Genomic DNA, 12,894 nt, shown 5'->3' on the forward strand with positions numbered 1-12,894 from the left:
ACACATGCAATGGGATATCACTCAGCCTTAAAAAGAAAGAATTTTTGGTACATGGTACAACTGGATAAACCTTAAAAAAGTTACGCTAAGAGAAATAAGACAATCATAAATGAATAAATTCTGTATGATTCTACTTGTATGATGTATTAGTCAGGGTTTTCCAGAGAAACAAAACAATGGCATATCCAGTAGGCTGGAGAGCCAGAGAAGAATTGATATTACAGCTCAAATCCCAAAGCAGTCAAAAGGCAGAATTCCCCCTCCCTTGGGGCACCTCAGGCTTTTTTCTCCTAAGGCTTTCCAGATTGGATGAGAACCACTCATATTATGAAGAGTAATCTGCTTAACTCAAAGTCTAATTATTTAAATGTTAATCTCATTTTTTTTGTTATTTTTTTTGTTATTTTTTTTTTGTTAATCTCATTTTAAAAATACCTTCCTTCATACAAACATTTAGACTGTTGTTTGACTAAATATCTTAGTACTACGTTGTAACCGTGTTGACACACAAAATTAATTATTCCAAGTTTATCTCTTATCAATTTGGCACCCATATACATTTCTTTAAAGAATACCTAATCTCCAAATAAATACAATAACAAGGTCATACTTTCACCTAACATGATACAACAATCCTGTGTATAAGCAAAACACACTAAGCCTTTCAACAGAAATGAATGAGAAGTCCTTGGGTGATTTTTCACTCTCCCTTGATGTCCTGTAAGATTACAGGATTAATAAATGTTATGAAGTAAAATTAATGATATTTAACAGTATTTATTTTTTTTTATTTTTTATTTTTTAATTTTTATTTATTTATGATAGTCACAGAGAGAGAGAGAGAGAGAGAGAGAGAGAGAGAGGCAGAGACACAGGCGGAGGGAGAAGCAGGCTCCATGCACCGGGAGCCTGATGTGGGATTCGATCCCGGGTCTCCAGGATCACGCCCTGGGCCAAAGGCAGGCGCCAAACCGCTGCGCCACCCAGGGATCCCTATTTAACAGTATTTAAAGTAAATTTTGCAATATTTAACTGTGAAGTAAAATTAACATCATTTAATGTCATGATGCTAAGTAAAATTGAATACTTAACAATAAATTTAACAATATATATATATACTAAATATTTATATACTATAGAGTAGTGGTTCTTTACCTCGTGACATGACCTAAACCTTCATTCTTAAAGGGTATGGGACATAAGTAGTTCTGCCTAAATTGGATTACTCTATTTTTCCATTAACTTTCATCACAGGACATAGTGATACTAATGGGGAGCCTAAGGGATCTCCTGTACCTCTGCATGTCCTTTGTTACCTCCACTGTGGGGTTGCAGTTCATTTTTCCAGTGTTAGTCAATGTCGCACACCCCAGCCAGCATTAGTAACTGTCTCCTTTGCTTGTTGATTCAGAGTTATAAGGAACCCAAAGTGACCAGGTAGCAGTCGTACCTTCCAGTTCAATAGAATCACTATGTCTCCTACTATAAATAGGCTTCCATTTGAAACTGAGGTGTCTAGGCTAGCAGAGTATAAGACATGAAAACAGAAAGAAAGATTTTTCCTAGGGCCTTCCTAGCATAAGACAAGTAATGCCACTCCCATTTCTACTCCTTTTCTCCTATGAATCTTGAATATTGGAGAAACAGCGCTGTATATCAGAAGCTTATTCGGAACATTTACCAGCTCCTGGAGAACCTTGCCCCAGCCTTGCAAGATGTTGCCATCTATCTGGTACTATATTGAACCCCGAAGAGGCCATTCCACACTTCTATGGAGTCAGCTGCTTCAGGATGGTGGGGAACATCATAAGACCAACCAGTTTCATGAGCATTGGCCCCTTGCTGCAGTTCATTTTCTCTGAACAGTTTCCTGATCAGAAGCAATGTTGAGTGGAATACCATAATAATGGATAAGGAATTCTGCAAATCCACAGATAGTAGGTTTTGTAGAAGCATTGTATGCAGGGAAAAAATGTTCAGTTAGAACAAAATGCTGCCCCTTCTGTGATGGAAGCAGTCCAATGTAATCAACCTGTATAGCTTCTTGAATCTATAGCTTTATGTCTTTTGTCAAAATGGGAAGTTCTTAACCATTATTTCCTCAAATACATTCATTTATTTTTATCCCCACCATCTTTTTCTCTAATGGGATGAATGTTATTTTTTGTTGTTGCTGTAATTGCATGGGATTCTAGTCTGTTTTTTAAAATTCATTTTTCTCTTTTGCTCACATTGGTTAATTTCTATTTTTCTGTATTCCTGCTTATTGATTACTTCCTTTTATTTTTTGCTGAAGTTTTCTATTTTTATATTTGTTTCAAAGATGTTCATAATTACTCATTGAAGCACTTTCGTTGTGACTGGTTTAAAATAATGGTCACATAATTCTGCCATTATTGTCATCTTGATGATGGCATCTATTGATTATCTTTTGCATTCATTTTGAGATCTTGTTTCTTGATATAACAGGTTATTTCTCACTGAAACCAGCACATTTTGGGTATCAGAAGACCGGGTCTTCTCTAAACTTTTTGTATTAGCTAGCTATTTGACACAAGTTTACCTGGAGGAAGCTGAAATTATTTTGATATTTCCAGGTAGACATAGATGTCTAGATTCACTGCTATACTTAAGGCAATAGATCTTTTCATTGCCATTTGGCAGGAATTGGCTTTCTGGCTTCGTGTGTATTCTCTAGTGATACCACACTAGGGTTGTACTTGTAATCTCTAAGTGATGGTCAAAGACTAGACTCTGTGCTTTCTCTGATACCACCCTGGTGGGAGTGTTCAGGAATGTTCAGTTATCTCATTATACTCTTGTGGGGATGTAATTTTAGTTTTTCTCCTTTATGAAAGACCTTTTAGCTTTTTTTAATATATATTTTATTTATTTATCCATGAGAGACAGAGAGAGAGAGAGAGGCAGAGACACAGGCAGAGGTAGAAGCAGGCTTCATGCAGAGAGCCTGACCTGGGACTCGATCCTGGGTCTCCAGGATCATGCCCTGGGCTGAAGGTTGCACTAAACTGCTGAACCACACGGGCTGCCCAAAAGATCTGTTTTAAGAGAGAAAAAAAAAAGAGCATGCCTGAAGAACATCAAAGTGATTGTTAAGTGCTTTTTTACAGATAGGTATAGAATTTGGAGAAGTTTTCAGCAATAACATCTCAGAATCAATAGCATTCATTAAGGTGTTTGAGCTTTGACATTTTAAAGTTTTTTTTTTTCCTCTTTAAGTAATCTCTCTGCCAAACATGGGGCTTGAATTCACAACCCTGTGATCAAGAGGCAAATGCTCTACCACCTGACCAGCCAGGCACCCCCTACACTTTTACATTTTATTCTAGTTCTAAGGATTTATTTATTTATTTGAGAGAGAGAGAGAGCGAGAGAGAGAGCTCACATGTGGGCATGGGAGGAGTAATGGACAAAGGGAGTAAGAGAATTTCCAGCAAACTCCCCACTAAGTGAAGAGTGGGACTCAAGGCCCAGTCTTACCATCCTGATATCATGACCTTGAGATCATGACCTGACCTGAAGTCAAGAGTTGGATGCTTAGCTGACTGAGCCACCCAGGCACCCCAAACTTTAACATTTTAAAGTTTATTGTTTTAGGGAAGGATAGAGAGAGAGAGAGAGAGAGAGAGCACTGTGTGGGTGAAGGAGGGGAGCAGAGGGAGAGGGAAAGAAAATACAAGCAGACTCCACGCTGAGTGTAGAGCCCAACTCGGGGCTTGATCCACCCAACTCTGAGACCATGACCTGAGCCCAAATCAAGAGATACTCAACTGACTGTTGGATTTGAAGAAAGCATTTCTGTCCAGAATCTGTGCCATTAACCTTTACATTCAAATACCTCTAAAAATTTGCTATATATTAATCAGTATGTTAAAAATTACTGCTTTTTTAAATCATATATTCTCACTCTTTAATGTTTTACAGTGAAAATCCTATGAGATTGTTAAGTCTTACCAAGTTTCAACTTTTCCACAGAAGCTTCCATGGTCTAAATTTAAAGTAATGTCTCCGTTGCTGATAGGTTAACACATTAATGTAATAAAATTTTACCTTATTATTAATATTCTATTTTGCCTTTATTGTATGTATTTTTAGATTCTATAAACTATATGATATTATTTTAAGTGAAAATTCTCTTTTTTAAAATATTTTTATTTTTTTATTCATGAGAGACAGCGAGAGAGAGGCAGAGACACAGGCAGAGGGACAAGCAGGCTCCATGCAGGCAGCCCAATGTGGGACTTGATCCCAGGACTCCAGGATCACACCCTGAGCTGAAAGGCAGACGCTTAACTGCTGAACCACCCGGGCATCCTTTAAGTAAAAATTCTTAATGTTGGTAAGAATGCAACTAACTCGATGATGGGATTATAAATTGGTTAAGTTACTAGGAAAAAAAATCATTTTAACAAAATTCATAGAACCTCCAAATGTGTTATACCCTTTATACTGCTAATTTTAAATTTTGGTAATATTTCTAATCCTATTCTGGAATATAATCACAAGGAAATGGGAAGTACAGAAGAATTTATACATAACCTATACATTATAGTATCATTTCTAATAGTGGAAAATTGAAAACAATCAGAATATTAAGCTAAAAAGAAAGAACTAAGTTACTCCTCATTTTTGTTACTATTCTGTCATTAAAAACATTGATAACAGAGATCATTAATATCATGAGAAATTAACAATGCTTTCTAAGTAAAGTTATGCAAGATGTTTATGAGAGGTACTCAATATTTTTTCAACTGTCAAAAATATTTTAGAACAATTATTAAAAGTCAAAATCATTAATCAATTGTGTTTTCATCAGGATTAGCTCATGACTTGAATATTGACTTGATTTTTTCCAGATGAGGTGGCTTGCTTTTTCCATGTAGTTGCATGCTATAGTATTTATTGAAATTTTTAAAGCATCTCTTAGCCCTCTTTTATTTATTTATTTATTTATTTATTTATTTATTTATTTATTTAAGTCCTCTTTTAAACAACATATGTGATACTGGGAGTAGGAGATGAATCTACGTTTTTTTCTTTTTTTTGATATCTTCAGTTCCCAATAAGAATTGGTCATACAAAAGTTGTTGAATGAATATACTTTGAATGAAGTTAATTTAGTTATTTGCTATAAGACTTCATTGAAGAGATACCTATGGGCTGCTTCAGCCTTCTAGAAAATGTTAAACCTCTCATGATAACTAGTCTAACAACCACCAATAATAGAATGAAAGATTTCATTATAGCCAATTATTAGTTCCTTTTCCTTTTCACAGCATACATTCTGCCCATACTTATCAAAGGGCAACTATCAGATGTACATCTCTCAACACTTCCTTAACCTAATGGTAAGCACAAAATACATGCCAAAGTAAAATGTAGGTCACAGTTGATGCTTCAAAATGTGTCTTAGAATATTAGAAAAACACATACTTCTGAAACCATGAAAAAAAAATTAAGGAGAAACATTTTCATCACTTCAGATGTTTATTCTTAATTCTCTGTACATAAAAAGGACACAAATATATTCCTTATAATAAACTTTGTCCCTCCCTCATCTATTTTCGGAAAATCTATTCCATTTCTTAAAAATCTGATATAGTTTTAACCATCTGGGCCTGATATTTTCTTTGTGGGAATAATTTATGACTTTAAAAAAAATCTGTCTCTTCAGACGTTCTATTTCTTTAATTTTGGGTGTTTACTGGGAATTATCTATCCTATTCAGGTTATTGAACTTATTTGCAAAAAGGTGTTTATAATATTTTTCACTTTATCCTTTTTTTTTTCATTTTTTACGTTTTGTATTTAAAGTCATATATAAGATTACTTTATTCCTGCATCTTCTCAATTGTTTCTTCCTTATATTTGCCCTTTTCCTTTCTTACTTTGCAAGATTTGGCTTTATGTTCAAGGAACATTTTGTGGTTTTTGTCCAGTTTTAGTCTAGTGATAACCACCTTGCCAGGGTGAACGCTCACGCGGGCAGTTGTGCCAACTGCCGTCTCTCCTGTGCTTGTTCAATGTAGAAGATGTATTTTTTCCTATAAACCCGGGGTACTCTACCAGTTTGCTGATTTGTAGTGTCCTCATACAACCTATACTTCATCTTCCTTTTGGATGGGCATAGATCCAACATTGTACTTCTATCTCAGCTCTTCAGAAAGAGAGGAAGACAATCTTCCTGTGATATTGGGAAGACTTAAATATCTTTTACAGTTCGTGCTGTCAGAAGTGACAAAGGGATTAAACATCATTTTGGCCACTGGTTTTTCAGCAATGGCTGCAAAAGGGAAGAGCTTGCTTTATTCTTTAAATGTCTTTAAGGTCTATGATAATATCTATCCCCTCTTTATTTCCTATTTTCTTTTTACTCTCTTTGTTTATTGTTGAGTCTCTATCAAGTCATTTAATTTTTAAAAACTTTTCAAAGTACCAAAAATTTTGTTCTTCTGCATTTCCTCCAACACTTGGTATGGTCCATCTTTTTAATTTTTGCCACTCAAATGAATGGTAATAATTAATTGCACTGAGCGTTTTTTTTTTTTTGTATGTTTGATTGCAATCCATATATCTTAAAACCGCAAGTAATGTTTAACAAGAAGATAGCAGTACACAAGCATGTTGATTTAATTAGAAGAAATTATTTACCAAAATAAGATAGATATTAAATACAGAAATATTAAAAGTTCTCAACCAAAGCAGTCAATTGTATTACTTAGAGAAACAGAAAATGATGGGGAAAAAAACAGAGAGAAATATTGGATATATAATAGATTTATTACTTTGTTGAAGTGCTAAAGGGAGGCTGCCTAAGTTACCTTAATATAATTTACCTTGATATTTGTGTATATGTATATGCTAAAATGTGTTTTATTAATAAGTCACATTAATAATAGTCATTTGCATGACTAATCTATTATGTTTTATCTTCTATCTGGAATAGTTCACCTGTGAAACCTTGCTATAATGAGACTCTGCTGACACTGTTGTTTTGTTTTGTTTTGTTTTCCATTTCATTTCCAGGTAGTTTCTTGTTCATCTTTTTATTTATTAACTACTTCCCTAAGAACCTAAATTCATTTATTCCTAAAATATTAGACTTTCTACAACTGAAATAAACTCTAAGTGGTTGTAACTTAAGAACTTAAGTTCTTATAATTTTTTTGTACAAGATTTTAATGTTAATGTTAATTATGGTATTTATTTTTCCATAGGCCAACATTGATTTCACCCCAGCCACTTTTCAAATTTCACCTTAAAACAGATCTTTTCAGGAACACTGACAACTGCATGCCCTGTGGAGATGAGGTAAGTCTCAGGAATTCATAAAACGTGGCTTCATATCTGAACTGTGCTTCTGAGCCACTTGAAAAGGATAAGCAACTGATGGGCCATGTGCCTTGTTGATAGCAGACTTACTTGGTTTCCTGTTGTTCCCCACTAAGCTCTTAAGTCTCATTATTCTGAAGGACTGTGGAGAGGGATTAAGTATGCCTGAGGGAGGCAGTGGTAAATTAGAGGGCAAAAATAGAAAAATCTTATATTTTTGCACTATTGGTGCTTGATATTTCCGGAATATTGATGAATTTACTCAAATTTATTGACTAATGATTATCTTTCCTTAGGTCTTTAGCCTTATCCCTTCATGATACATTTTCTCATTTGGTTCACTGTTCAATTTCTAGGATGTCCAGTGACCTAATTAAATCTTAGACAATAGGCTATTTTCTCCTTCCTCTAAAATACAATTGTATATTGATATTAATAGTTCATCTATTACTTTCTGGAATAACACAAAATAAACCTGGACTTCTATTCATGTAGAACATCTTAAGTGATACCAATGCAGTGATCAAATTGCCCTCTAGGTCTTCTTTTCAGACTAAATATGACCTGTTTCTTCAAATTTTCTTAACCCAGCATGATTTCCTGCAATTAGGTCACCCTTTCTGAGAGTATTCCACTTAGTCACTGTCCCTTCCAAAATATATATAAAGGGTTCCCTTCTCTCCATATCTTTACCAATGTTTGTTATCTCTTGCCTTTTGATGACAATAATCTCAATAGGTTTGAGGTAATGTCTCATTGTGGTTTTGATTTGCATTTCCCTGGTCATTAGTCATACTGAGCATCTATTCAATTCCTCTGCCCATTTTTAAACAAGACTTTTTTTTTTATTGACTTGTATGAATTCATTATATATTTTGGATATTAATCCTTTATTAGATATTTGATTTCCAAATATTTCTATTTCATAGTTTTCTTTTTATTTTGTTGTTTCTTTTGCTATGTAGAAGTATTTTAGTTTGATGTGTCCTGCATATTGATTTTTGCTCTTGTTGTTTGTACTTTTGGTGTCATGTGAAAAAAAAAATATTGCAAAGACCAATGTAAAGGAGATTTTTTTATTTTTTCCCCTCTAGGAATTATATGTTTTCAGGTTTTATGTTTAAGTGTTTAACCCATTTTGGATTAATTTTCTGAGTGATATTAAATAAGAGTCCAATATCACTTTTCTATAAGTGGATATCCAGTTTTCCAAACACCATTTGGTGAGACTGTCCTTTCCCTATTTAATATTCTTGGCTTTCTTGTCAAATAGTTTACCATTATTCATTATCTCCCACATAAGGAAATAACTTCAGTGTTCATCAATAGATGAATGAATAAAGACGCACACAATGAACTATTATTCAGCCATGAGAAAGAAGGAAATTCTACCATTTGCAAGAACATGGATGGTACTTGAGAACATTATGCAAAATGAAATAAATTAGGCAAGAAAAAGAACTATTGTATGATATTACTTTTGTGTGATCTTAAGAGTTGAACTCATGGAAATAGAATAGAATGGTGGTTATCAGGGGCTGGAGGAGCATGATTGAAGAAGTGGGGAGATGTTGGTCAAAGGGTACAGACTCCCAGTTATAAAAGAATAAGTTCTGGGGATGTAATTCACAGTATTGAATTGACTGTGACTATAATTAATATTATTAGGTTACATACTTGAAAGTTGCTGAGAGAGTAGACCTTAAATGTTCTTACCACAAAAAAGAAATGGTAATTTTGTGATGAGATGGAGGTAAAGGTAAGATAATAATCATTCTGCAATTATATAAGTGTATCAAATTAACAAGTTGTACATCACTTATCAAATATGTCAATTAAAAAAAGATATATGTCAATTATAGCTCAAATGAAGTGGGGGAAAATTATATATGAACTATTCAAGAAATACTTCAGATAAGTTCTTCAAAATACCAAGTAAAAAGAATACATATGGGGATACAGCACCACCAAGCAGTTGGTTTATTGGAATTAAACAATCAAAAAAGATACTTAAGGATTGAGACATTTGACAGGCTTATTGATTCTTAAAAGCAGTGCATTTCTGAGAAAAGTAGCCTCAGTAAGGCTTTTCAGTATCTGAGAGTGCTCCATTAAGAAAGTGGGAGATGCTGCTCGCCAGCCCGCCCCAGACTGGGGACAGGTCTCAGTGAGGACCCTGCCCATGCTCAGAGGCTCTGCCCTCTGGCTCCAGGGTGGCGCTTCCTGGGAGAGGGGTGGGTTGGGGCTGGATAGCGTCCAAGCACCTGCTAAAGCCCGAGCCCGACCCAGCTGCGCCCTGTCTGACCAAAGCTCTAATGAAAACACTTCCACCCCACCCCCCCAAAAAAATAAAGTGGGAGATGAACTAAAACTTCAAAGATGAATAGGTTTTCATAATGACTTACAGTGGTACTCAGTAATAAGGAACTATATTTCAAATAAAATAATCCTACTCAATGTCCTTCTGTTTGATGTTTGTACAAGTGAAAAGGGAGGAGAGTCTGAATTGGCATGTGGCAGCACAGCAGGTGATAAACAAACACAACACATTGTGCTCTTGTAGGAAATATCTTGAAGAAAACACCTTCTCCTACTTTCCATATGCATACAAATGTATTAAATATGGACTCCCTACCTATACAATATAATAAATTAAGTCCCACATTTTAAGTATATACAAGTATAGGTATGCATACATTTATACTTTCATGTATAGGTTTATATTTTTAATAAAATGATCAGTGTGGAATTTCACATGCTTGTATGAAATTTTATAGTGGGTTTTATGATAGTTAAGTAATTAGTCAAATAAATCTTCCTCAAAATTATTGTACACTGTAAAGTTTCCTGTGATATAAAAAATAAAATGTTAATGATCCATGAATTTTCAAAGAACAAATGCAGAATACACATTATATTAAAATGCTAGCACTTTTATTTAAAAAAAAATCAGTGAGTCCAAGGAAACCTAATGACAAAATATAAAAATAGTTTTTATTATTCTAGAATCGGGACAATAGTATCAGATACGTAACATATTGGCTAAGTGATAATGATACTCTTAGGCTTGTTATTTAGGAAAACTTGCAAAGTAAGGAATATACTACATATTAATGCAAGCAGCCATCTTTTGTCTATAGTAATGTTCTTGAAAGGTTGAATTATTTGCGTGGAAACTATCAGGACAATTCAAGAAAATTATTTGAATTATTTCAATGAATGAATGTTGGAGTTTATTTTAAGATGCTTACTGCTTGCAGCATTTGGGGGATCTCATATCTCTGGAATATAAAGAAAGTTATGGCATTTTTTGTCATTTATTGTTACTTCATGTGTGCACAGATTTCCAGAAGGAAAAGACCAAAATCTGGTCAAATGGTTGAAAATGATGAGCAAGAGTGAAAGTACATCCTCATCATCTCAAAGAGAGTAAGTCTTTTTTAAACTGACAATTAGGCAATCTGAACTTCATATACTCCATGGGGAAACTGACAATTTCTTGATTGATGAGGAGGAGTTGGTGACATAGAAATAACTGTTGCCAAGTTCTGGCCTATAATTCCAATATATTTCTTTCATTCTTAATAAAATTTCAAAACCTGAGATGTTGTAATAAAGTAATTGTAGCATGGTTCTTGGATGATGGAAAGAACTTGAGTGAATATCCTTTAATAAGTGTTTTTTCTTGCCAGATTTTTAAAATAGTGTTTTTAATATATATATATGCGCTTGCTGATAAGAAAAATTCTAAATTTATTCATCTTTTAATAGTTTACGTATTGACTCATTCCCCTCTCTACTACCACCCAATAGTTAACTTTTAGCGGTCTGTTAGTCATTAGTAATATTTTCAGTAAATTAAATCTATCTATAATTAATTTTTTTTCAGTTGAATTATTTTGATGTTTCAATTTCCCCCTTCAAGATTTTAGCCAAGTGTATTTGATGTATTTCACTGTATTTCACTGTTCCTGTGTTTTTAAAACAAGCACTAATGAGAAATTAAAAGTAGCTGTAAACACTCAGACTCAATTTTCTCAGTCACTGAATTCAGTGCAGTTAAAGCTAACAAATAGTTTATTATATTGTGGTCAACATTATGGTAGAATATTCTCATTGATGGATATAAATTTAGCATATTCCCCCACTAACATTTTTGTTATGTTCCAAAAGCTGCCTGCAAAGAAGTTTAGCACTTTGAAATGCAGATTTTTAAAATTCCTCTTATAAACAATACCTTACAAGTGATTAATTGTTGAAGCAAGTTCACAAATACTATTTACCATAATGTCATAGAGAAATATATTGACTGCAACATTTCTATTGTTAGTAACCACAACTCATAACCTAGTTTCTATGGAAAGTATATTCAAAATTCCGTCAGGAAATGCAGGTCTATTTTCCCCAAGTAAGCAATGGGAATGGCAACTCCTGGGGTTGTTTTAGCAGTAGGAAAGAGATTCCAGAACAGGCTTCCACAAGGTGACGTCTTTAGATGAAAAGATATTGGACAGCAGAGTATTGGGGTTGCAAGAAGTATGGCTCATTTAGTGTAAAAACACACACACAAAAAAACTCTAAATGAGAATTCTTAAGTGTTATTGTATATTGACATCTTCTGTTGCTCTCTGGCTGCCTAGAAACTGTTGGGTCAGCCTTTTACAGAGAGAGCCTCACATTCCAAAATATTTACTCCAAATTACTATCATAAAAACTTGCATTCTTCCAGAGAAGATGCTTTAGGATAATGTTTTGAGAAGAGACTGGTAAAAGAAATTCACAAAAATATTTGAGGGCTAATAGTCTAATCTTGTCTTTCACACACTTTAGTCTGTATCTGAATGATAATTTCACAGTGGAGTTTTTGTACTTATAAAAGGACTTCCATTAGCACCACTAAAAAAAACTGTAGCATTAATATATGTAGCTCAGTTATGTACAAAGGCCATTATAATCCTAAAGTAATATAGGGTGATGCCTTGTAAAATAAAGAATGAGAGAGAATTCAACACTACTATCTTAATGGTCATTGATAAAAATCTATGTCTTGAAACCTAATGCCTTTAGTTATAGAAGGGCATGATATTTTGGTTATCTTGAATAAGAATATAATCAATTACAAAAATGGTAGAAACGAAACTGCTTGTGTTTATTTTCTGAACAAGATGACAGAACTGATAAAGATTTATTTAGTTTAATATATTTATAACATGTAATATTACTGACATTGAGTATTTAATTTTTTTTATAATGCCTCTGCATGTAGAATTTTACCATATCTTCCAGGTTTGGGAGGATGGGTAATATCTTTGATTCATTTAATAATCATTTTTAGTTTCTTTATGAATTCACTTATTGTGTGTATATCTGTTAATATACAGTATTTTAGCATCAACTTTAATAACTACTTTCCTAGATAATGGTAAGAAATATTTCTTATTTTCTTACACTATTTATAAAATAAGAGCTAATATTTATATAGTGCTTAACATGCTCCTGGCACTGCTCTATGTTCTTTAACATATAAATGTATGAAATCTT

At 33.7% G+C, this 12,894-nt stretch overlaps 1 long non-coding RNA gene across 1 annotated transcript in view; it reads left to right on the plus strand.

Annotated features, from left to right (window-relative positions):
* Nucleotides 1-1,160: 1,160 nt before the first annotated feature.
* Nucleotides 1,161-12,894, plus strand: part of LOC140596425 (uncharacterized) — a 102,876-nt gene continuing 91,142 nt past the window's right edge. The window contains exons 1-3 of the long non-coding RNA XR_011998405.1: nucleotides 1,161-4,360; nucleotides 7,239-7,332; nucleotides 10,696-10,782. This is a non-coding gene — a long non-coding RNA (uncharacterized lncRNA). The remainder of the gene's footprint in view (nucleotides 4,361-7,238; nucleotides 7,333-10,695; nucleotides 10,783-12,894) is intronic.

Source organism: Vulpes vulpes, unplaced genomic scaffold, assembly GCF_048418805.1.
Source record: "Vulpes vulpes isolate BD-2025 unplaced genomic scaffold, VulVul3 Bu000000642, whole genome shotgun sequence".
Lineage (NCBI taxonomy): Eukaryota > Metazoa > Chordata > Mammalia > Carnivora > Canidae > Vulpes > Vulpes vulpes.